Genomic DNA, 25,255 nt, shown 5'->3' with positions numbered 1-25,255 from the left:
CAAACATTAAAGAGATTTACAAAAGCACAAAACAATGTTTCTATTTTCTCTAATATTTTTTGTCTCAGAAAATGAAACTTTAAAAACCATTTTTTTAAAAATTTAAATAGGCTAATTATTTATTACTATTTCTAAATATTGTAATCTTTTAATCTCAATTTTAATTTCTATTATGGAAAATATTGATATATATTTACATGCATATCCATATAAACCAAGTCTCGTAGGGGAGTCCTCGATAATTTTTAAGATTACAAAGGGATCCTGGAACCAAGTTGGAGAACTACTATAAAAACAATTAGCTATATTAACATTCTTTAACAAAAACTTTAAGACAAATATCATTATAAAGTATAGAGAAGTCCACTACATAATGATAAAAGATTCACTTCACCAGGAAGGTATAACAATATTAATGTGTGCTCTTTTTTAAAAAGACCTCAAAGTATACTAAGCAAATAAAAATATAAAACAGAAACTGGAAAATCCACTACTGAAATAATGGAACGTTTCACCCCATCTCTCTCAATGGTTGTTAGGCCAAGCGAGGAGATTAAGTACAGAGACTCTGTCAGGTTCTGGAGGAAAAGAGATGGGGCCTTAGGGACCAAGACAAATTCTCCCTCCCCCTCTGAGGGTGAGAAGCACTTAAACTATGAATAGGAAGGGCCACATGGGGACTGTAGGCAGTTATGGGGGTTGCAAGTGATTTGGGGGGAAATGAGAAAGCCCAAAAAGCAGACACTGGCTTAGGACAAAGTTCATCTGGCTTGCAGGTGTGGCATTTGATTTCCAGTCCCTTGGCCAGTGGGATTGCCTGGCTGGTTAATGGGATTTCCTAACAAGTGCATTTCTGAGGAAGGGAACTTCTCCTGGGCAGATGGGGGAGCTTCAGACAGAGCCCAGCTTTGGAGAGAAAAAGAGGATCAAAGGTAACAGAGTTGAAGAGGTCTAGGGAAGGCCAAGAGAGACCTTAGTTCTAAGACCATTTTTCCAGCCCAGCCCAGAAAGCATCACATTTTATAGCGTCATCTTCTAAATCCATTCATGACAAGGTCCTAATTTGTAGGTCTTATTGCCAGTGACTCTGGGCCATCGGTGGTACAGGCACTGACTATTCCATCAGTCGGGATGAAAGAGGACCATCGGGTGATACTGCTGCCCATGGGACAGTCGTGCCTGTACCACCAGTGGCTCAAGAGGGTGGAGAGTGTAAACACCAGCGTGGCAGTCAGACAGGGCTAGAGGGGAGAGTTCAATCAGGAACTACTCACAAGGAAAGGACAAGATTAAAGGACACCACAGAAGGACACAGAAGCATTTCTGAGGCCAAGAGTAGAGCAGGCTCCCTCCTCAGGTCCCAGAGTGGGTGAGGGCATTGCCACTGTATTAATTACTCCTCTCTTGTTGCTGGGACAAATACTCGACACTCAAAATGAGGGAAGGAGAGATTTATCTAGCTCACAGTTACTGGAGGTTTCAAGACACTGGGGGAGAGGATGGGGCGCTGCCGTGTCAGGATGACCCTCTCCTCCTTTCTCAGAAAGCACAGGCTACCCAGTTTAACAGTTCGCATCGCACCTCTCTGGCTCGGCCCTTCTGGCCCTGTCCCTCAAGCTCCGCCCAGCTCCTCTGGCCCCACCCCTAAGCCACCCATTGCTCCTCCAGCCACGTCTGCCCCATAAGTTACATGAGGCTTTGCGGGGACAACTAGACACAAACCATAACAGTCACCAACACCAGTGTGATCACTTTGGCTGCAGGAGCAGATGCAGCCCTGGAGTCAGAGGACAGGGGATCACGCTTTTGGGCAAAACAGGCAGGCAAGAGGGAGTTGAAGGACTTCACCTTGCGCCCCTTCTCTCCACTGCTTCCCAGTTGCTTCGTCAGTGTCTCAGGCAGGTAGGGCCCAAGGAAGCTAGGGACAAAGACGTCCCCGAGTAGACCCACACCTCCCTGGGCATGAAGCAGGACAGGACAACTGGGAGAGTAACTGTAGGACAGACGGGGATGATCTAAGCACAATGTGCAAGATGATTTACTGGATGAGATTAGACCCCAGGACGCGGCAAGTAAGGACTATCCACTCTTCCCTGGCACTCATGGGGACCATTTACAAACACCAACCACAATTCTAAGCCAAGAAGTAGGGAGATTTTTTTTAGAACTTTGTGTCAAACAGACCCTGTCCTCTGATCACAAAAAGATTTGATGTTGTAGGATTAGAAGTCAACGACAATGGGTAGAGGGGGCGAAGCCTATATATTTGCAAGTTTTAAGGAATAAACTTCTAAGGGGCCTAGGATACACCTTAGCGGTGGGGCATACAAACTTGAATCTACTCAGAAACTAATGATGGCGAAAATTCTATATATTCAACCTTATAGTAAAAATGGTAGAGAGAGGAAGAGAAATTTATATTCATATTCCATGTTAGGAAATTTTAAGGCCAAAAATTAGAGAATATCCAGTTTAGGACATACGAAAAGTAACGCAGAAGGTGATAAAAATATAAAAACAGAAGTTAATGAAATAGAAGATAGAGGTCACAATGGCCAGTGTTTGTTCTATGATAAAACTAAAAGAAACTGGTGAGCTGACTTAAATAAAAAGTCAGTCAGCTAGAAGACAAATTGTAAGTCTGTCCCTACTCCCACCCCCTCCCCCATCTCGCCCTTGCCAACCTCCTGCCTTCCTCTCCAGAGCTTGTGTGAGTTGAAGGGGTGGATTTAAAATAAGATGTCCCACTCCCCACAACAAATGTAATGATTATGAACTGTAAACATTTACTAATAAAAATAAAAAATAAAAAAAAAATGAAATTACAACCTAGATGAACTGAGTGAGTCCACACACGCATTAGGCAGCGTTTCTAGAATCTGTCGCAGTTCTGCAGCGTTCACCGCAGCTCCTGCCTGGCCTAACCCTCTAGGCTCCGGCCTCGTGTGTGCGAGGGGTGTGGGTTTCCAGGTATCAACACTGAAAGGAAGATGCAGCTGGTATGGGGGTGGCACCCCATAACCCCAGCACTTAGGAGGCTGAGGCAAGAGGATGGCAAGTTCAAACCCCACCTGGGCAACTCAGCAAGACTCCCCAGCTCAAAAAATAAAAAAGAAAGGGAGCTCAGAGGGAGTTCACCCTTAGTTTCAATCCTCACAAACCTGATAATGATAAGAATTAATAAATAAAAGGAAATGCAAACAATAGATGGGCCACAAAACTCCTGAAAAACAAATCAGTACCAACCTGGGACGTTCACCAAGCCAGATGGGCAGCAGGGGCTGCCATGTATCCAGCTAGTTCTGTAGTGGCTGTTTAGGGAGTGTGAATCCCCCGGGTTTAAGGCGCTGCAGGGCTTTCCACAGCTACAGAAAAATATCTCGGTGTGCTGTTTGAGGAATTTCCTCTGGGTTCTCAATTTTCCATTTTTATGCTGCTGCTGTACCTTTTCTACCAGGATGACACATCCATCCCACGAGAAGGTATCTCTGTAGCCGGAGGACCACTCGACACCCGTGAGCCAGCAGCAAAACCCTCACCCAAATCATGCGAACCCCAGGGTGTTACATTCATGGAAGACTGAGAGATAGAAAGAACTGTGAAGCGGGTGCAGAGATTTGTTTCCAGCTTTGTAATTACTGAGGGGAAACCACAGTTCTAAACCCTAGGTGCAGGGCTGAGGTTCGCATGGGCACAACCCACGCAATCACTGCCAACCGCATCACCCATTGTAAACTAGGAACCAAAACCCCAGACTTCAGAACCTGTCTACCTGTTATGCATGTATCTCAAACCATAGCCAGGCAAAGGTTTAAAATAGAGATACAATGGTCCATTTCCTCCACCAAAAGCTGGTTACAATCCTTTTGACTTTTAAAACGATGTCATTCATCTTTTTTTTAAAGTTTTTTTCTTGGAGACAAGATCTTGCTATTATAGCCCAGGCTGGCCTCAAACTCATGCTCTCCCTAACTCAACCTCCTGAGCACTGAGATTATAGGTATGTGACTCCATTCATGTATATTTGATCTTCTAAAATGTTGGGGAGAAATCCTTGCATTCTAACTTAGTGGAAACTCTCTTAAAAATTCAACTGAACATATAAAGTCTTCATTCTAAAAACATCCCGTATGTAACTTTTTTATTTCTAATTTTAGTTTAAAAAAATAGGCTAAGAACTCCATGCTTTCTATACTCATTAATAATGGTGGGGCTGGGGCTGAGGAGATAGCTCAGCAGTCTAAGTGCCTGCATGGCAAGCACAAGGACCCGGGTTTGATCCCTGGTACCACATGCCATGCTGGGGGTGGCGCACAACTGTAATTCCAGCCCTGGAGAGACTGAGACAGGAAGATCACTACAAATCCCGACTGCGTAGTGAGACCCTGTATATAATAAATAAAGAAAAAAATTAAAAATGGATAGTGGGGCCAGGGATATAGTTCAGTGGCACAACACCTGCCTGGCAAGCACAAGATCCTGAGTTCAATTTCCAGTACAGAAAAAGAATAAAAAGAGGAAAAAAAAAAAGTTCTAAAACTGATTAATATTATCCTTATGATAAAGACTTTGCAATTCACACTCTGATCATTTATAATCACCATATATAAGTGGAATGTGTGCCTTTACTTAATTAATTACTAAAAAAAGGGCCTTGTTTCTCCCAATTATTTCTTGAACATATTAGAACTTTAATTTAAAACAGAATTTTCTTCTGTTTTAACATCTAAGTATGCTGACATCGCCATGGATTATTATTAATCTTTTCTGTATTTTTATCTTAAATTTGGATTCTCATGCTAATTCAATGGCACAAATTAGAAGCGAAATCTATAGCTAGTAACTAAAATTACTCAATAAATAGAATGCATAAGGATTTCGCTGACTGCTCCAAGGTTTGTTACATAGTGACACATTGCTAATCCTACTATGGAACCTAAGACATGAATGAGGCGATAAACCTCCCATCTAAAGCCTAGCATGCAAGTCTGTAATTCTTCTTAAGAATTCGTCTTAAGCAAAATGTAACTGTTTTCTTATTTGGACTTAGGTTTTCTTCTCTGAGATCTGAATATTATTTTCATTAGAAATTATAATGCAGTTCCATGATAAGTTATACCTCAAGTAGATTAGAAATATATGCAGACCTGAATTTAGAGTGGCAGGAGCTCGTCTGATTTAAATGAAAGCATAGTTCTATGCAAGAGCAATCCTGAATGCTCACCCCAAACTGCGGAAGTCTAGCATGTAAATGATGTGTAAATGAAGTGCTCCCCGAACAGGCATTAAACAGGCATTACGAGGGAAGACCATAACAGTCCATCATTTCGATGGCCCCGGCCCAAAGTGCTTGAGTCACTTTGACACAACAGTGTGACAGCTTCATAGGCCTTGTCTCAGGCTGCTGGGTCCAAGCCCAGTGAAAAAGAGTGAACGAAAGCGGCCCAGTGAGTCACTGGTGGCTGCGGCCCAGGCCCTTCGCCCTAGCTGGCAGTGGGTGGCTTCTCCAGATTGGCCTCACCAGCCCGACCCACAGGAGGGAGAACTGCAAGTGGTTTGCTGTAAAAGCACAGCAAACAGTAGACACAGAAAGAAGTCAGTTCACTTGCCGTCAGAATGGACACCTCGAGAAGTGCTCTTGCAGGGCTCACCATACAGACAGGCCTTGCCTGGACCGGCATGGGCACAGCCTGCCTGGAGTTGTTGCTCCAGGATTTGCCTAGTAACTCATCTCTCCCTATGGAGACCAGGGCTGAAAGCAGTCCACACTGCGCCAGCCCAGGATTAATAAGCTTTATATCCTTCCCTAAGCAGGAGTCTCCACAGACAGCACTCCAGCTCTAGTAATAAAGCATCCATTCATGCTGGAAAAGAGTCAATGTTATTACATACAGCACCTACTCCTGTGACCAACATACAAGCACTCAGAACTACAGTGCGTGAGGCACCTTGGAGCGTTCCTTGACTCTCTGAAGGTGGATTTGTACCAACCAAGTATTCCATCTACTTCCTTCGGCCTGCACTTCATCCTCATAGCATCAACCTTCTAACATCTCTACTTCTTGGTTAAATTATTAAAGGGATGTATTTTGGATCCAGTGATAAACTTAAATGTCTAAGTGTTTATAATAAAAAATATATTTCCAAGGAGATATATGTATATATATATACTCAGTCACCTGGCCTCACATATCATTTTCCAAATAATCTTTTCTTTTCAAAGTATACATCTCAATTTTCATTATTTTTATGATATCCCTTCTTTTCATATGCAAATTCTGATCCTATCACTTAACCTTTTCTTAATATTTAGGGTTGACCTTAGACACGTGAGTTAAAGTTCTCTCCCATAATGCAGTGGTGCTCTTGGGACCTATTAATGTACATACAACTCCCTTTTGCAGTTACAGTGAGAGACTTCGACTCAGGGGGAGCGTTTTTGGTAACCACTTCGCTTATTTGAGCCCTTCTGCCCTCTCTCTGCTGTCCTGTGTCAGTCTCCATACTGAGTCAAGCTCCCCAGAGAACCAGGCCCTAGAAGCCAATGCTGGAAGAGGGGACCTGTAAGGATGGACAGTCCCACCGTGGCTGGCTGCAGCCTGGAAGGCCAGAGAAATCGGTATCTGCTCGGCCAAGAAGCAGAAGCCTCAGAACAAGAGGGACCCGTGATGCAGCCAGGTCCGAGACTGGGGCCCCAGAAACCCCTGGAGAGCCGCTGGTTCGAGTGCATGATCAAAGGCTCAAGAAACGAAAGCCTCACTTGCACAGCGACAGTGGCAGAAAAACACACCTGGAGGGGAAGGCTCACATGGCACAGCTCTTCCTTCTTTGTTGTTCTAGCTGCCTCTGACTACTAGATGGTCCTGTGAACTTCAAAAATGGCTTCACTGACCCAAGACCAGTCATCTCGAGAACCCACAGACACTCCTTAAGTGCACTTCATTAATCACGTCCAAAATCAACCCTTGAAGGCTCTAGCAGCCTTCATTCCCCTGACCCTAATCCCACCACATCCAGGAATGTTTTTTCTCAAAGGACCATTTCAACCATCTATTTGTTTCTTCATTCTACGAGTATTTAATGAATCTCTCTTACATATCAGGCATTGCCATAAGGATGGCATGGAACCCTTTCTTATGGGACATCCACCAGGGCACCACATAAAGCAATGTAATAGCACCAGGGAGAACACAAAGGCTCCGGAGCAGGATGGATCAAAGAACTGATCTGAGGAGACCTCCAAGATTGGCCTCACCAATATTATCCTTATGATAAAGACTTTGTAATTTACACTCTGATCATTTATAATCACCATATATAAGTGGAACATGTGCCTTTACTTAATTAATTGCTAAGAAATAGAGCCTTGTTTCCCCCAATCATTTCTTGAACATATTAGGACCATTTTGTATCTGTATATACAAAATAGTCAGGATAGACAGCTACTTTCTCTTAATTCAATGAGAAGAAAGATTTGTACTAACAGTGTTCGGACAGGATATTATGTCTGCATCTTGTACTATGAATTACTACTATGAAGACAACAATAGGCAATGTGTTAATTATTATAACTGTCCTACTAACCTGTTTTGAAACTGTCTCATTGTTATTTGTTTCTCAATAAAATTAATAAAAAATAGAACTATAATTTAAAACAGAACTTTTGTTTTACATTAAAACAAAAATTTTAAGAGTTCTCAATCCAGGCTTGTTGGCTAAGCTGAGATCCTGAAGAGTGGATGAGTGAAGAAGGGTGAGGAGAGCTTCTCCAGCAGAGGAAGATAGGAGCAAAGGCCCTGTGGTGGAGGCAAACACAGGGGATACACTACACTGGAAAAGGACCCTGTGGCTGAGACCCAGGCCTTCTGATTTCTATTTCAAGCACAATGACAGACAGTTGGGGGTGGGAAGGGAGATGAGTGGCAGCACACTGGCATTCTGAAGATGCAGAGCAGAGGACCCTGTAGACGTGGTTAGAGGGTGTCAACGGTAGTAAATCCAGGGAGACACCCTGGTAGCCTAGACTGAGGAAAGAATTCTCAATCTGGGCTCCACAGACTTCCATGAACAGGAGGGAAAACAAGCACCTTTATTTTCACTAAACTTCCACTGAATTCAGTATTACCTTCCATTAGGAATGTGGACTACACACCACAAGAGTGTTAGCAGCACCTATGACGTGGCCACCAGGAGAAACCATGGTGGTTTCAGATCACACCCCAGTTGCTACAGTGACAAACTCTTCACTGCTTGAGAATCGCTGTACTTGTTAGGCCTGCCACTATATCACATTACATAATGTGCTGAAAGGGAGCACATAGGGTAACAGAACTCAAAATCGGTATTTTGATAGCTGCATTTTAACATAATTGACTTTCTTTATAATCCTGTGTATTTTATTGCATGCACCAAAAGCCTTCCTCCAGAAAGGGTAGGATTTATCTGCCTGCTAAAGAATGTCCTTGAAAAAAATATAAAACTAACAGAGCACACAGAAGCCTGCAGGTGACAAGGGGTGGATCATTTGTGAGCTGGGTAGAAGGTCAGCATGGCCTGACCTCAGGAAGGGTGGTGTGCTGGAATAGGGGTGAAGCAGGTGCCTGGGATAGTCCCAAGGGCCTGGTTTGTGTGAGCAGTGGACATTCAGGAGAGAAAACACTAGAAGACTCCAAGAAGACTAAAGTACACAGGCTTTAGTCAACAGAGGCCTGGGCATCTGGTTGAGCCATTTTTTTTTTTCTCACTTTCTGGTTCTCAGCCAAGTTGCAGACAATTGAGAAACACCAGTCAGTGGAGGGCCACCATGAACACACACACACACACACACACGCACACACACACACACACACTCACACACACACTCACACATACTCACACAGAGGGATCATTAGGTTTCTACTCATAACACAATCTCAAGTTATAAAGCATTAATATTCACAAATGCAACCATTACCCAGTAGGCTGTTTTCACTGCGTTGCTACACTCTTTCGTAAGGAACTAAATCTCTCTTCCCTGGGGACCTCAGTTTTCATTCTTACCTTCAGTTAAGCATTGAATGTCATCACCCCATGTCTTCCTTTGCGGGATCCTCATCTCTGTTATATTTATTCAAGACCAAAAATGCTACAACAGCTCCTTCAAACTATCAGGAATGGCATTGACCCAAATCCCCTCATTATTTCTATTCCTACACAAGGACAACGTACAGACTTTGCCAAAACAATTAAATCCAAATCATGAGTCACTAACCAAATAGTTCCTTGGTGACTTCATGCAGACCTCCTGCCAGCTATCCCATCACACATCTGTGGAGTTCTGGGCATGGGAAGAGTTGCACACAGCGATGGGGGAGCTGTTTAATTCAGGGACATGTCTATATTCCAGCCTCCCCTCGAATCTATATAAACCTGAGCACAAATTCATTCCAAATAAAGTTGAGCGTAGCAGAGGTGGGGAAGCCAACTACTTGTTTGCCTGATTCTACGAACTCAATAGAAAAACTCATTTTCTTCTGTTTTGTTTGTTTGTTTGTTTGTTTGTTTGTTTGTTTTGTTCCATTTTGGTTTTACTTTTGCCTATGAAAGGAACACTTCAAACAAGAATAAATTCATAGATGGCATTTGAAGAGAAGTGCTCACGCATATTTCGTGGAGCTCATAAATTTGAACAGTAATAGTTTCTCTTTTTCCAATACACTCACCAGGCCCCAACATTATCCCCAGAAAAACCCAAAGAATCACCAAGCCGATTTCACTTTCAGACCTCTCCCTCTCGGAAACTCTGATTTATGCTGAGTGAAATTCATCTCAATTAACCTGCTTTCAGTTCTCCAGCACTTAATACAAAGTGTGAATATTTTATTTGATTAATATATCTACTTAGGGTTCTGCTCTTACTTTGATCGCGTGCTCAAAACCAAAGAAAAGGGGGGGGAGGGTCACTGCTATAAATAGGCTGCTGAGCTACAGAAACTTCTTGGCCGACTGGTGAGTTTCTTCAGAAATATGCTAAATTAAAGATTTCCTAGATGTGGGACATTTAGCCAGGTTGCTAGACATATTTCCCAAACTTTATTTTCTCATTTATGATTACATAAATAATAGAGAGTAATTGTGAAAACAAGAGGCAACTTGACAGAAGATGGGGGGGAGAGAAAAAGAGAGAGAGAGACAGAGAGACAAAGAGACAGAGAGACAGAGAGACAGAGACAGAGACAGAGACAGAGACAGAGACAGAGACAAAGATAGACAGAGACAGAGACAGACAGAGAGAAAGAAAAATATCATGCTTGTAAATATTTACCTCACCAGAGGTCTACTTTCTAGGACCGAGAAGACACATTTGATTAGCTTGTTTCACTAACAAAGAAAAAAACCTGTATGTATGAGAACTCTTATCACTGTTTATTGCAAAACTTCAAAACCTAAACCAACAATGGAGGAAACAACACGTCACCAGCTAATGCCAGAGTACAGGAAGAGGAGAGCCCTGTGACCTGCAGACCAAGGCCTCCAGCGCGTCCGAGACCTCTTCCCCTTGCTTCTCAGGCTTCTCATCGTTGGCCTATGCCAGCTGTTCGTTTTACCCCCACCTTTATCTGCCACCTGCTAGCACCAGAGCCACTTACAGTTTACACATTTGCACCTTCCTGGCATCCAAGCAAGAAATTAAAGAAATTCTTCCCTCCTACCTGGCAAGGCAAGGAAAGCAGAGTGTGGTAGTGCACATCTATAATCCAGCACTCTGGAGGTTGAGGCAGGAGGATTGCAAGTTCTAGGCCAGCCTGGACTAGAGTGAGACTTTGTCTCAAAAATGAAAACAAAAACAGCTGAGGAAAGATTCTGTACCACCCAGCTGAGGACATGCCCATCCACAGACCAAAATCATCTTAGCCAAGGACGATGTACTACAGCTGGCCCAGCTCGTATCAACTTCCTACCTGGCGACAAGCACAATGCCAGGGAGTTGAGGTCAAATTTTTAAAATGTAACCTCCTTTTGCATAATACTAGTAGTTTCCCAAAACAGTCTCCAAAAGGAGGGCACTTAGCAAACAAAATAATAAATGTTGATACCACTTATGTGACAGTCATTGCTCTAAAGTATTTACCAGGTCAGATTTTGGCCTTGTTGCTCATTTAGAATACTAGGAGGCAACTTTATCTTTACATCAAAGATCCTATTTCCCCAGGATCATAAATAAAATAAGATTGTCATTTTGTGGATCATTAATAAAGGTACAATGTGAAAAGGCATAATCCTATAGTGACATTAAGCAAATACATTTTCTCCCATTTCTACCATTCTCTAATATTCAAATAGATGTTTCTGAAAGTGAAATACATGGAGTGGTTTTTCCCCTTATCACATATAACAGGTTGCACTAATAATTTTTATAATCCTACTAATGATCTTGCCATATAAAAATAAATGCTCTAGAATTGTTCCAATTCAGCAGTGTTGACAGTGACTGAGAAGGGGAATGAACAGAGCACAAACATCAGTGAGGATGGCTATGTCCTTGTCACCTGTACGTAGCTGTGTGAGAGCAGGACCTGGTATACAAGCGTCTTTTCTGCTCAGAGCTGGGTACCTGTAGTAATCAGCCTTGTAGGAGTACAATAAAATACCTGAGGTGGAAAATGCTTGCAAAGAAATTTACTTAGTTCATGGCCTTAAAAGCTCAAAATTGGGTGCTCTGTGGATTTGGGATTTGTCCTCTGGCAATGGTGGTGGATGGTGCCACAGAACGGCAGACACCTGGGTAGGAGCAAGTGGTCATAGCCCAAGTCAGGAAGGAGAGACGAGAAAGGGAGAGAAGGAGAGAGGGAGAGAGAGATAGACAGACAGACAGACAGACAGAGACAGAGACAGAGAAAGAGAAACAGAGACAAAGACAGAGAGACAGAGAGACAGAGACAGAGACAAAGAAAAAGAGAGACAGAAGACCAGGTTTGCTGCTGCCGCACCACTGCCTGGGGGGAGTTGGTTTGCTGCCATTTCCCTGCCTATGGAAATGACAGTGCTGGAGTAGATAAACCTTAAGATTTACTGTTCTAAAAATATAGTTCTAACAGAAAATCACATTAAATAAAGACATAAGAGACATTTGTTTTATTCCTTACAGCCAGTTGTCCTATGTCACTTAATAGATGCTTACACAAGCCCTTGCCACCTTGTGGGCACAATGCAGTCTCTGTTCCTGAGGGCTGGCCAGGGCGGGGTGCCAGGGAGATACAAGGCAGTGTGGGAAGAGCCAAGACAGCAGCTGACAGTGAGGAGCGATTGTCACTCCCTAGCTGTGACCTGAGCCGGGAAAGGAGAATTCTGCAGGTCAGCTGGGCCGAGCTCAGGGACAGGGAGAAAGTGTGTATGGAAGGAGCCTGGAATGCTCCCAGAACAAAGTCTGGGAAGAGCACAACAAGCTCCCCCACCCACCCCGCCCCCCCGGAGCCCAGGGGGAGTGAGGCCAGGTGGCTTTCTCCTGGTACCAGGCGCACCCAGCCTGCTCCCAGAAGACTCCCCGGGGGTGTGAGGGAGGATGGAGAAAGAACATCCGGGGCCAGGCACTAGGCTGCCAAGAATCTCCTGCCTTGGCAGGATGAGCCAGGGTAGGTCCAGGTTCTCCACGGAGGGCAGGAGCAAGGCAGCAGGGGCACCGAAGGAAAAAAAGGTCTGCTGGGGCTCGCACAGGAATTACATTCACCCTGGGAGGGAAAAAAGCCTCCTGTCTGCCCTCTTAGGCTCAGCATCTAGGGGCCTGTGAACTAAACTAACAAAAATAGCTTAACAGGAGAAAAGGCCACAGAAGGTCCAAAGCTCAGCTGCATGAGGTGGTGTACACCTGTAATCTCAACCCTTGGGAGGCTGAGGCAGCAGGATCACAAGTCTGAGGTTGCCCTGAGCTACATACTGAGCTCAACCTGAACTGCATAGCAAGACCCAGGCTCCCCCTCGCCCCCCGCAATTTTTTTATCTTTAGATACCTGGGACTTCATGGAAAGAATTCAGATTCGGAGAAGAGGTTAGACTTGGGGACTTATATACTATTTTAACAAAGAAAAGAGGGTTTAGGCTTCAAAAGAGGCATTGGAAAGAAATGATCTTAGCATGGGTAGGGAAATTAATGGAAGGTAACTTGAAGATCTGCTTATGTAAAATTGTATCAGTGTTGACTTCCAGTTCTCAATGTGAGTCTCTCTTCTTCCTAGTAAAGGGGCAGACAGCAGTGAGTACCTTCATATGCCCTGCTTCTTGGCCAATTATGGGAGGGGAGAGAATTTTCATCACCCACCAATTCTCAAGGATCTTCAGGTCAACATAATCCTTATGCCAAAATTATAGATTTTAAAGCGGCATTCAGATCCACATCAACCACGGGGTGTGTGGGTGTGGGGGGTGGGTGTGGTTTGGTGTTTTGAGACAGGGTCTCATTATGTAGTTCTGGCTAGCCTTCAGCTTACTTTGTTGCCAAGGCTGGCCTTGGACTCTTGGTAATCCTTCTGAGGTCTCCATCTATCCCCTGCTGGCTCCTGTGGTCACTCTGGACCTGCAGTGGGGCTGTACACGTGGTGGGAAGACTTGGGAGAGAAAGACGCTCACCTATGGTAGCCAGGAAGCAGAGAGAGAAAAGGAGGTGCTGCAGCCCCAAGGCTCCCTGTGAGGGCGCACCCCAGTAGCCTTGCTTCTGTCCCCGGGCCCCAGCCTCTTACAGGTTCTCTTCCACTCCCAGTTGCATCCCAGGTTGGCAGCTAAGCCTCTGATACTTGGCCTTGGGGACACTGGAGGGCAGTGATGCGAACCTGGCACATGTACCGCAACAGGCAGTTTATGTCGCTGACAGCTCTAAAAGGTTCGCCACCCCTGGTCTAGATCCAGACTGCAGCGGGGAGGAAACTGAGGTCTGGTTTCTAGGAAAGAGTTGCTAGTGGAATGATTGTTCCAAAGCACAAGGTTGAAGGGTTCCCAGGAGGAGCCAGTGCCTCAAAAGCTGGGAGGCAGAAAAGAGGCAGGCCCACCTCGTCTATGCTGCTCCTTCCCAGGTGCTGCACGTCCAGGGCACCTGGGACCTTTAACCAGGCCAGCCTGGTTTGAAATGCTGGCAAGAGGGCCCCACACAATAGCCTCAGCCCCTCTGATGCTTGTCTGGAGGGAAGGTGTACGCTGGGGCCTTCTGCGTGTAATGTGGTGCCAACCTGGGGCAGCAGCCCCGAGCCTGGGAGCTACTGAGAACCACAGACTATCAGCCCTGCCCAGACCTGCTACCTCAGACTCTGCATCTTCACAGATTCCCAGGTAACTCCTGCAAGAACGCCCAACCCCGGCGCTGTCAGGGCCCTGCACTCTCCTTCCCATGATCCTCTTCAAGACAGACATCTCTGGAGAAAGAGAAAAGCGTTCAAAGCTGGATTGAAGCTCTAGACAGCATGGAACAAGGCCTCTGTATTCTCTGAAAGGGTCGGGAACTCTCTGAGCATGCTCCTCGCATGGACTCTGTGGCCCAGAGACTGGGTTCTCAGCACCATGCATTTTACCCGAGCACCTAGCCTGTGTAGTGCTCTCCTAGCTGCTGAGGTACCTCAGTGGTGGTGTGGGGGAAGTCCTGCTTGCATTCTAATGGAAAAAGGAAATAAATAGTAAAACTATACACTATTCCAGACAGCAGGATACTGTAGAGGAATAAAGCAGGAAGGGGTACAGCCAGTGGGGTGGGGGGGGGCAGCATACACTTTCACAGAATGCGGCTCACAGTGGTGTGACACCAAGACTCAAAGGAAGCCAGGAAGCCAGTCAGATTTGAGAGGAGGATCATTGCAGGCAGAGAAAACAGCCTGGGCAGGAGCCGTGGGGTGTGCGGCTCACTTAAGGAAGGAGCAGGGCTATGTAGCCGGAGAGAAACAGCTGCAGGAGAGGCTCTCAGAGAGGCAGCACAGGGCCAGAGCCACAGTGAGAAGTTTCGCTCTTTCCACAGGCAAGACAGTAAGCAAAGAAGACCTTTAAAAGTGACCCAGTGTGGCTTCTGCCAGAAGAACATCACTCTGGCTGCCATGTCAGGGACAGCAGAACAGGAAGAGACCTTAGGAAGCTAGCAAAAGCATCCAGCCAAGAGATGGCAGGAACTTGGAGCGGAGGTGGTGAGGAGAGGCTGGATTCTGCAGCGCAGAGGGAGCCAGGAGGATTTCCTGGCCAGCTAAGAGTGGGACGACTCTGGGATTTCTGGCCTGAGTAACTGGAAGATGGAATTGCCACCATCTGTGATGGGGAAACCGTGGGCAGGGCAGGCCAAACAATCTGAAGCAAGGAAGGATGTTGCAGAGCCCCCAAGGAAAACCATGCATCATATTTTTATTTCTCATGTTCTGGGAGCAACTAGTTTTGAGTAGTTGGAAGATGCACTCAGGTACACTCTACTTAGAAGGCTAAACTAAACTATCAGATGAGCAAATCCAGATGGCAGCGGTGAGCTGTCTCCACATACCCCAGGCTATGACATCACCCCAAACAGATAAGAGCCAGGGCTGGGTCCCCCGTGCAGCCCACTGAGCACCCACTTCCCACCACACTCTGGGACTCCATGCCCCCATCTTGATTCTCTCAGAGGAAACCTTTAGCTAATTCTAGTTGGTGGCTGACTTCAGTCATGAGCCCAAAGAGCTTTTCTCTACCTACAGTGTCTCTGACATGGCCAGGAAAACGAAGACCTATCCAGTATTTGACATGGCCCATCTCAATTAGCACTTGGAGAAAGACCTTCCTGGATCAGTTTGGAGTCCCTTATCTACATGCTATGGTTGAATGTGTCTCCCAACTTTCATCTGTTGGAATTAACCCTGAGCTTCAAAGGTTATCTGTGATCCCTGGACTTAAGAGGCTGAGGCAGGAGGATGGCCACAAGTTTGAGACTACTTTGGGCTATATAATTCAGCCTGAACTACATAGCAACACTCTGTCTCTAAACATTAAACAAACAAAACAAAGTTTATATTTTAATAGTGTAGTGGTTAAGGTGGAATGTTAACTTGACCAGTTTGGGATCCACCCAGGGAGCACACTTCTGGGCGAGTCATGGGGACAGGACCTTGGGTGTCAGTGCACGGTGCCTTGTCCCTTTCTCTCAGACATTGTTCTCCTGCTCTACTGCCCTGTGCCATAATCTAAGCAGCTTTGCTTCTCCACAGCCTTCCACCATGATGCTTCTGTCTTGGAGTCAACTCACCATGGACTGAACCCCTTAAAGTGTGGGCCGAATTAATGAAAACTTTCATCCTTTAAATTATGGGTATCAGGTGTTGTGTCCATTAATGGGAAACTTGTTCATTAATAGTGATTGGGAATGATTAAGTCTTAAGTCTCCGGTCTCATGGATTGATTAAGCCACTCATGGCTTAGTAGATTTATGAGCCTTTGGCATAAAAGTGAGCTCTCTCTCTCTCTCTGTAATCTGATACTCTTTGCTATATTATATTCTAGCAAGAAAACCTCCACTGCTGCTAAGAAGATATCCTTTGGATTTTGAAGCCTCCAGGATTATAAGTCTGTAAACTTCCATTCTTTGTAAATTACCAACTCTTGGATTTTTTGTTATAATGACAGAAAACAGACTAAGATATCAACCTTTGAGAAACTCAACAAGGAAGACAACAAGACCACCTTAAAGTAAAATGTGGTCATCCCCTTTTTCAAAAATGATAAATTTTGAAAACTTTAATTTGTATTTTGCAGTCACAGTGCTTGAGTCCTTCAGGTGGTGAAAAACAAAAGTCTACAGATTAGCTGGAGTGAGCCAGCTAGGTAGGGGCAGAGCCAAAACAAAGCTCCTGCCCAACCCTATCACCACGGGGTCTCTGGATCCATGTGTAGCAGCTCCCTGCAGCCAAGTGTGTGGTACAAACTCACCACAAGACGGTGACAGTCTTCCTGCTCTTGTAACAAAAGCAATGTTGAACAATTTTGAAATTTAGGTAGTTGAAATTCTATTTGATGAAGATTTGTGTGGCTTTCTCTGGAAATACCTTATGACTTGACCTCTGAGACCTAAGTGCTTTACCACTGAGCCCAGAACTCCCTGTTATATTTTTGTAACTCTTTTACAATAGCTTTAAGCTATACCGAGGCAGTGCCCTCTACCTTCCAGCCCTTCGAGCCCCTGAGGACCTTCCATGCTTCTTACAATGAGAAGTCAACTTTGAACTTCAGTGTCAGAGGAAAGATATGCGGGGTAGGAATGTTCTCTGTGAAAGAAGTGCTGATGCCCTTCCTGGGCATCAGCTCCACTGTGGCTTGACCCCTCAGGGACACTGGGGTTCAGTGATGACACCTGTGGGCTGTGGTGACTTCCCTGCCGTCAGTATTCAGGTTGGCCAAAGCTCTGAATGGTTTATATTTTTCTCAAGTCTTTCTTTCCTTACTTCTAGCTCCATTTTTAAAAGTCTTCTAGATCCAACTTTTGAAATCATTTTAGGCATGAGATATGTGTCAGCTTGGCATGAAAGACACCTTCAAGAAGTGAGCATCAAGCATAATGACAAGGGTGGTCACACTCACTCTCAGCTTTAGCTGAATGCTACAGAGGATTGTCCTAAGCAGAAAAAAAAAAAAAGTACTGGGTCATTCAGCCAAATAAAACAGCAAATATTTGTTAAATGGATTTTAAAAAATAGATTCACTGAGATTAAATCAAACAGAGATCCATCAACACACTATCATCAGAAAGACATGGTATAGTATGCAGAATATTTGCTCAATAATCCACAGAATAACCCCAAGCAAACAAAATAGTAAGACCTTTCTTTCACTGGTTTATTTCTTTATCCACAGATGAAACAAATTCATCAAAATTCATACAATACTCGGAATAATGGCAATGCCCTCTAACTCAAAAAGTACTACAGCAAATTAAATTAGTTTATGTGCTTTGGACCTCTATGTTCTCTAGGATTTCAGTTGTACACAGAGTATTTAATTCTTTGAAGAGTTGTTTCATAGAAAATTTTGTCTCTGCTCTTACATTTAATTTCTTTTTTTACTTCTTTCTTTGGGGATTGAGGAGGGTTTATAACACAGCGTCATGTCTGACTTAATATGGCTATGTAGTCAATATTAACCTCAAATATCTTGAAACATGTTCTTTTTAAAAAAATGTCTTTGTTATTCTTCATTCTCTGAATAAGCAAACACACACATTTGTAGATATAGAGATAGAGATAGAGATAGAGATACACACACACACACACACACACACACACACACCCCTGACTGATCGATCCCACTTCTGGACAACCTAGCTGTACGTGTAAGATGGCTCACTGCCACTCCAGCTCTTCTGCACTATCAGAGGTCACCACCCAGCCCTGCCAGGGACCAATGCTGCTGCCCACACACAACCTCGCTGTCTAACACTTCCTTCTGAGCTCAGACTCTCATGGTGGGCCAAGACGGCAGTCTGTGCAGAGCCATCATTTCCAGGATAAGCACAGAGACGTCCGTGTGAGTGTCCAGGATGATGTGGACAACACTCCAGGTGGCTTCGAGACAAGATGGTGCCCTGTGGTGCTGGGTTTCTAAGTGTGGAGCAGCTCCCAGTCACCTCCAGCAGAATGCCTAACTGGACTTTCTGGAGAGGAAGGTGCTGTGTTAACTGCTAAGCCTTGGGGTTGTTTATTCCTGCAGTTCTCTGATGAATCCAAAGACTTTCGCAAAAATGTGCTGCCCATGCCCCAGTGAGCCTGCTGCCTGCCCCTGGGGAGGACACACATGCAGACTGGGAACTCCTCAGAGTAGCGCCCTCCCCATCCACAAACATCACCTTCAGGCCACCTCAGATCCCCAGTCCCGCTCCTCCAAACCCTTCCCTGCATTCCTGGAAGGCCATCACTGGTAAGCACTGTGCCACCAGGACTTGCTGCCAAGCACCTCCTCCCAGGCTTCCAGGAAGCACAAGCCCGGACACAAGCTCCCTCCAGACTCATCCTGTCCTTAGTGCCCCCACCTGGCCCCTCTCTAGCCTCTGCTGCATTCAATTCACCACCCATTTTTTTAAAAAATCAGACAAATACTTGTCCCTCAACTCATAATTTTGCCTTTCCTCTCCCCAGTCATGGAAGAACTCAGCCACTTGCCACTAGGGGCCTGAAGCTCAGTTCCAGGGTGTCTCAGTTACTCTTCCCTCATTGCTGGAACAAATACCCAATACTCAAAATTAGAGAAAGAAAGGTTTATATAGTTCACAGTTACTAGAGGTTTCAGTCCATACTCACCTGGCTCAAAGGCAGCATAGCACATGACAGAGAGCAACCTTTCATGGCGGTGGCAAAGAGCAGAGAGCAAAGGGCTAAGGGAGTAGCAGCAGCTCCAGCAACTAGCTAGCCTCTGGCCCTTTGTATTGTAATGCAAATCACATGCCCAAGGGTGGGGCAGCACCTACACACACACACACACACACACACACACACACACACACCCAACACTAATCAATCACAAACTCCAGAAGCCACTGCAGGACTGCATGAGGCTTTGGGGGGACACCTAGACACAAAACATGACACAGAATTACAAAGATGGCCTGGTATGTTAGATCATCAGTTGCAGGGCAAAGGATTCCAGCTTGAACTAGTGCTCACCAGGCTTTCCTTGTCTTCAGTTTAAGCCTGCCCCCTCCTGTTATTTTTAGATTTGACTTTACTGCTTGTAAAAGGCTAGCAGTGGGGAGCTTGGGTAAGGACAGAAGGGGAAAAAAAAGTTTTCTTTTTTAATTAAAAGCAGATGACACAGACAACTCAGTAATGGAAAATAACAGGAGTCCAACTGTCTCTAGCTCCAATCAGAGCATTTTCTCCATGAGCTGCAACCAAGCAGGGCAGTAAGCATGCGAACCAAGATGCTCTGCTTTTTCCAAGAGATGCACATTATCTAAGGGACTGCAGGACCTCAAGAAAACAGCCATTCCTACCATGCCATTCACCCAAACAGAACAACAGCAATTCAAAGCCAGAAGGAAACTTCTATGACTACCTTCAAGCTCTCAGGAAGGTGCTCATTTCTGAATCCAGGGCCTTAGCTGCTCTGATATTCAGATAAACAAGTGGGGAACCCCTGCCTTGTGTGCTGTATTCCTCCAGTCCTCAGAAAAGAGGGTGTCTTACACATGCAGATAAATATTCATGACAACCACCAGGCTTGCACTCAGCCTTGCATATAATCTCAATGTTGTTTACCTCCCTTCCAACTACTTTCAGTTTGTTTTTCCTTCTCCCCATCTAACTGAGCCTGGAGCATATTCTCTGAGCTTGCAAGGTTTGGTCACTTGCTGGTTTGTTAGCTCAAAGATGGTCCAATTCCAGAATTTCATACAAGACATCATTTAGATTCAGTCCTCAAAGTCATGTTCTTAAATGGGTTTACAGTTAAGGTGTTCTCCAACTCTAAGAATTCAAAGCTCTGGGCTCTGTTCCCATTACCCTTCTGAATGGAGCATAGCTTAGTTGTGGTCATAGCATGGTACTGGGTCTTGTGCTCTCACCCTCTTGCCTTTCTTCCTTGTTCTCATAAATGTGAGAAGGCCATGGGGGAGAGTGACCAGTGAGCAATGAACCAAGGAAGTTCTGATGAGGACAAATTCATGTCCTGAACCAGGAGGATCATAAGTTTGAGCCCAACGAAGTGAGCTCAAGGCCAGCCTGAACTGCATAGCGAGACCCTATCTCAGAAAGACAATAAGAACAAGTTTGAGCCCAGCCTGGGCAATTTGGCAACTTAGTGAGTTATCACCCACCCAGTCCTACATCCTTCCCTATCTCCACCCTCCACCTCTGTCTCAAAATAAAAAGCATATTTAAAGGCTAGAGGCACAGCTCACTGTGGAAGCCTTGGAGTCAATCTCCAATGTCTAAACAAACAAACAAAAATGTCAGGAAAAGCATATATTCTACAATCTCTGCCCTGCTCACTAGGAAGATGACAACACTTAATTGTAAAAGGTGGAAACCCAACCCAAACAAACATGACCAAAAAGAAAATCTTGAGCCAGGTGTAGTGATCCCAGCTCTCCCTAGACTGCAAGACCAGCCTGGGCTATATAGTAAATTCAAATCCAGCCTGAATTATATAACAAGCCCCTATGTCAAAAACAAAACCAAAAGGGAAACTCACTAGAAGACAGACATTCTATCTGGAAACAGAGGAATGAGCCTTGGTTTCCCCATTGTAAAATAAAAAGGCTAATGAGTGGGCAAAAATAACACCTGTGCCTAAGAGCTGCTTGATCACTCTCCATAGATAACCAATGTTGAAGGCTGGCTTAGTGTCTGCTATATGTGAAGCATCAATAAAGGTTCGTTTTTCTTCCAAGGTGAATCTTAAAGTCAAGGAAGAAGTTAGCACGTTAAAATAGAGAGGAAAATTACTTGAAGTACAGGGAACTGGATTGGGAGATGCTGTACAATTCAGAGTAACAGGCACTACAGGGATTGTTAAAAGGGGGGTAATTGCACCTTAAATCATCCCTACCCACAAATCACCCACAAGATCTGTGTTCTAGGAAAAGGAGGGGCCAACATTAGCTATGGGGAACTTGGAATGTCAAGTTGACCAATTAATCTGTAGCTGGTAAGACATTTTTCACTATCAAGGGGAAGATTATTTCAGTCAAGTAACATTTTAGGGCCCATATAAAAAGTATTGTAAAAGATTTGGATTTTGATGAAGTGTGAGGGGCAAAAGCTGCCTTTGCTGCTATCCCCTTTATAACTGTTTGGAGTCGGGCCAGGGAGCCTACTCAGCTGTGCAGCTGGCTAACTGGAATTTACTACCACTTCTCCAAAATGTTTCCCATGTTGTCTTCCCTCATACATCTTATCTTTAAGTTTTATGAGAGGAAAAATAGACTTCATATTAAATATTTCTTCAGTAAGATTACTACACCCCTAGAGCACAACATCCCTTGATGGTGAAATCTTCAGTTTCCCCAAAGCTTTAAGACTTTAGCGCACCTAGGACTTGGTATTTTTACATGGAGTTGGTTTGATTCACAACATCTGTTTTTGATAAAATAATATGAAATGGAATATCTTAATGGTGGCATGGAATCAAACTACCCCTCTCCTTGTTTCTTGTCTTTTTCTTTGGTATTTTCCATTGCGTCTGCACCTCTAGTTTATAAACAACCATGACATCTAGCAGTACACTACAATTCACCTGTCCCCACTTTCTATTTCCACACATGGGATGCCCACAGCGGTGGCCACACACCCCGCCGCCTGTGGTGTGTGGAGTCCTAGACAGTTGGTCTCGTGGTTTGTCAGCTCTGGGGCTCACCACCTGCACAAAGCTGTCACCCTCTCTATGTGGGGCATCGTTTCTAGTCTTTGGGAACAAAGCTCTATGTCACGTTTCAGGCTTAAAGCAGCAAATTTTGGCCCAAACCTGTTCATCACTTTTGTACTAAAGTATCTCATGGACCTGGGGAAAAGCAAAGATCATGTGACAATGGGGAGAAACACAGTGCCATTAAGGGATAGCACTTGGCTGTGCCCAAGTATGATGGGGACAGAGACAACAAATGAGCAAGCATCCTAGATCTGGTTAAAAAAAAAAAAAAAAAAAGTAATCTCCCTTCTGTCTTCTCTCTCTCTCTCTCTCTCTCTCTCCCACACACACACACACACACACACACACACACACAGAGTTCTGTGTTTCAGAATGAGGTCATTCTGATCTTCCTAAAACCAAGAAAATATTTATATAATCAGATCCTACCTCTTCATCTGCAGAACAAATTCCAGCAGGAATTGGAAGCATCCATTTGAAGTTCTAAGTCATGGGGCTATTCCTAACTTAACCCAAAACTTCCCACCTCAGGAGAAAACTAGCTCACAGCCGTCAGAGCTGGTGTAATCATCAGGATGAGGCAGACAGGCCACAGGAGCACTGACAAAGGACCCTTGGGATTAAGGACCAGCTGTCCCCTCTCCCTAGACACCCTGGATGCCCAAGCATCCTCCTATGTCAGAACCAGCTTGGCTGGAAGAAGAGGAAAAGAGATCAGTTCCTAAGGCTGCACTGTTTTAAACCAGAAATACTGAGTCACCTGTCTTTAGAATTTCAAATTTAAATTCTCCCCCAGTTTCCAAGTCATTTACTGAATGAGTTTCAAAAAGCAATTGAGATAACTTGTATTTTATAAAAGAAAAAAAAACTACAGAACTTAGTTGTTAAATAAAAATTCCAGGAGGCCACCACTGTATACCAAGCTCTTGTACACTAGGTCCCAACAGAATAGACTAAAGGCACTGGGCTCCACGCTCCCAAACTGAAGCCAAGTCATTAACTGGCCTTCTGTAGAACAGCCAAATTTCCAAAATCAAAACAGGCCAGGTTCTTTCTGCATGACAATAAAGCTCCCTGGGTCTTAACCCTTGCCCAAAGTAACCTGAGAGAACCCAAAGTTAACCAATTATCTGTCTAACACTCTGCCTCTAGAAGGCAAAGAACAGCAATGACCAGTCTGCTTTTTGCTTTTAGCTTTTGCTCCATGGGGTCCAGCGCATTCTACTTTATTGGATAACATGTTGATAGATCCTAGTTTTTCATATAAAGCCTTTTAAGATATTTAAACTTCCATTTCACACTGAGTCTACAATGCAGAAAGGAGGAAAGCCCTGAAACTTGTGGAAAGAACATATCCTTTACTTTTATTTTTTTCTCTTCTTTCTTTCTTTCTTCCTTCCTTTCTTCCTTCCTTCCTTCCTTCCTTCCTTCCTTCCTTCCTTCCTTTCTTTCCTATTCGCTTGCTTTCAGTCTCTTTTTCTTTCATTACTCTAAACCACTAGCAACTCCAACATCTAAACTCAAATATTTGCTATTCTAACATAAACTCATGGGTCTGGTTCTTTACTTAGTGGTAACTTGAGATAATGTCTCTAAATATTCCGAGGATAAGAGACATCTGTTAACAGAACTCCATTCAGGTTTTTCCACCTGAAAGGCTGATTTCAATAGGTTAGAGTGAGACTCGGGGATCTCTGGAGTGTTCTGCTCATTTTGGCTTTTTGGCCATGCTGAACCCAGGGTCCTCACACTGAGCTACCTCTCTGGCTCTTTTTACTTTTTGAAACAGGGACTCACAAAGTCACTAAGGCACCCAGGTTGGGGTTGAATTTGTGATCTTCCTGTCTCAGTCTCCCAGAGAGCTGGGATTACAGGCATACAGCTTTTTGCTGGTGCTGGGGGTTGAATCCAGGGCCTTGTGCATAGCAAGGCAAGAACTCTACCACTGAGACACATCACCAACATCCTGTGACCTGGCTCTTAAAGCGGTGGTTTTCACTGTGTGGTCCCTGGACCAGCAGCCTCAAGAACTTATTACAAATGCAAATTCTCAGGTTCCACCACTGCCTTCTGGAAATGATAATCAGGCAGTGAACACAAGTTCCTTCGCAGACCTAAATACTACTCACCAAAGCGCAGGCCCCACATACCCAACACCAGCAAGAATCTGTGCAGTGTCTCTGTACCGCGTGCTGTAGGGCACAGCAACAGAGCTCCTGGGCTTTGCTGCAGGTGAGAGTCCCCTGTGGAGCCTTGCAAGCTGTCAGCCTGGAAGCACCTCAGAACTGATCCTCTTAGTGTGGAGCCAGGCACCAGCACTGGTATAAGATATGTTGGTGGCTACAGCAATCGGAGAAGTCTGGAAACCACTGCAGTAGCACGCGTCAAGCCCTGCCAGAAAAGAGAATAATTATTAAGCATAGGTGAGTGAGGAACTTGCAGAGTATAAAGAGACCCTGGAAGGAACATTTTTCATTTATCCAGGGTTTCAACAGAAGCATTTAGGATCCAGGGTACCTGGAAGATGATCCTTCAAGACCCAAGAAGATGGAAGGTCAGGGCAGATGTGCAGGAGCAAGGCCTCCTCCCTGGGCCCTCTCTGAACCACAGGAGGAGGAGCAGCACTTTCTCTAACATCTGCCATTTCTGAGTTGGCCTGAAGGTCATGCTAGCCTGATGGGCACATGGGCACAAGGGACTCGGCACACAGCACCCATAAGATGAGGGTGAGGAAGCGAAAGAGGAGAGGAGGAGGAGGGCCAGCCTTGAGAAGTCCCTAGTTGTCAGCCTTGGGGCCCCATCAGTTCACCTCACAGAGTAGCTACACTTTGCAGGGAGAGGTCTGAGGCCAGGACAGGTTCACTGGCCCCAGGTCACATCTAGGTATTTGTCAGCTGGGCTGGAAGGCCCAGGATGGATGAGCAGGAAAGAG

This window comes from Octodon degus, unplaced genomic scaffold (assembly GCF_000260255.1).
Source record: "Octodon degus isolate 3935 unplaced genomic scaffold, OctDeg1.0 scaffold00065, whole genome shotgun sequence".
Lineage (NCBI taxonomy): Eukaryota > Metazoa > Chordata > Mammalia > Rodentia > Octodontidae > Octodon > Octodon degus.
The sequence above is the reverse complement of the archived record's forward strand: the minus strand, read 5'-3'. Positions refer to the sequence as shown.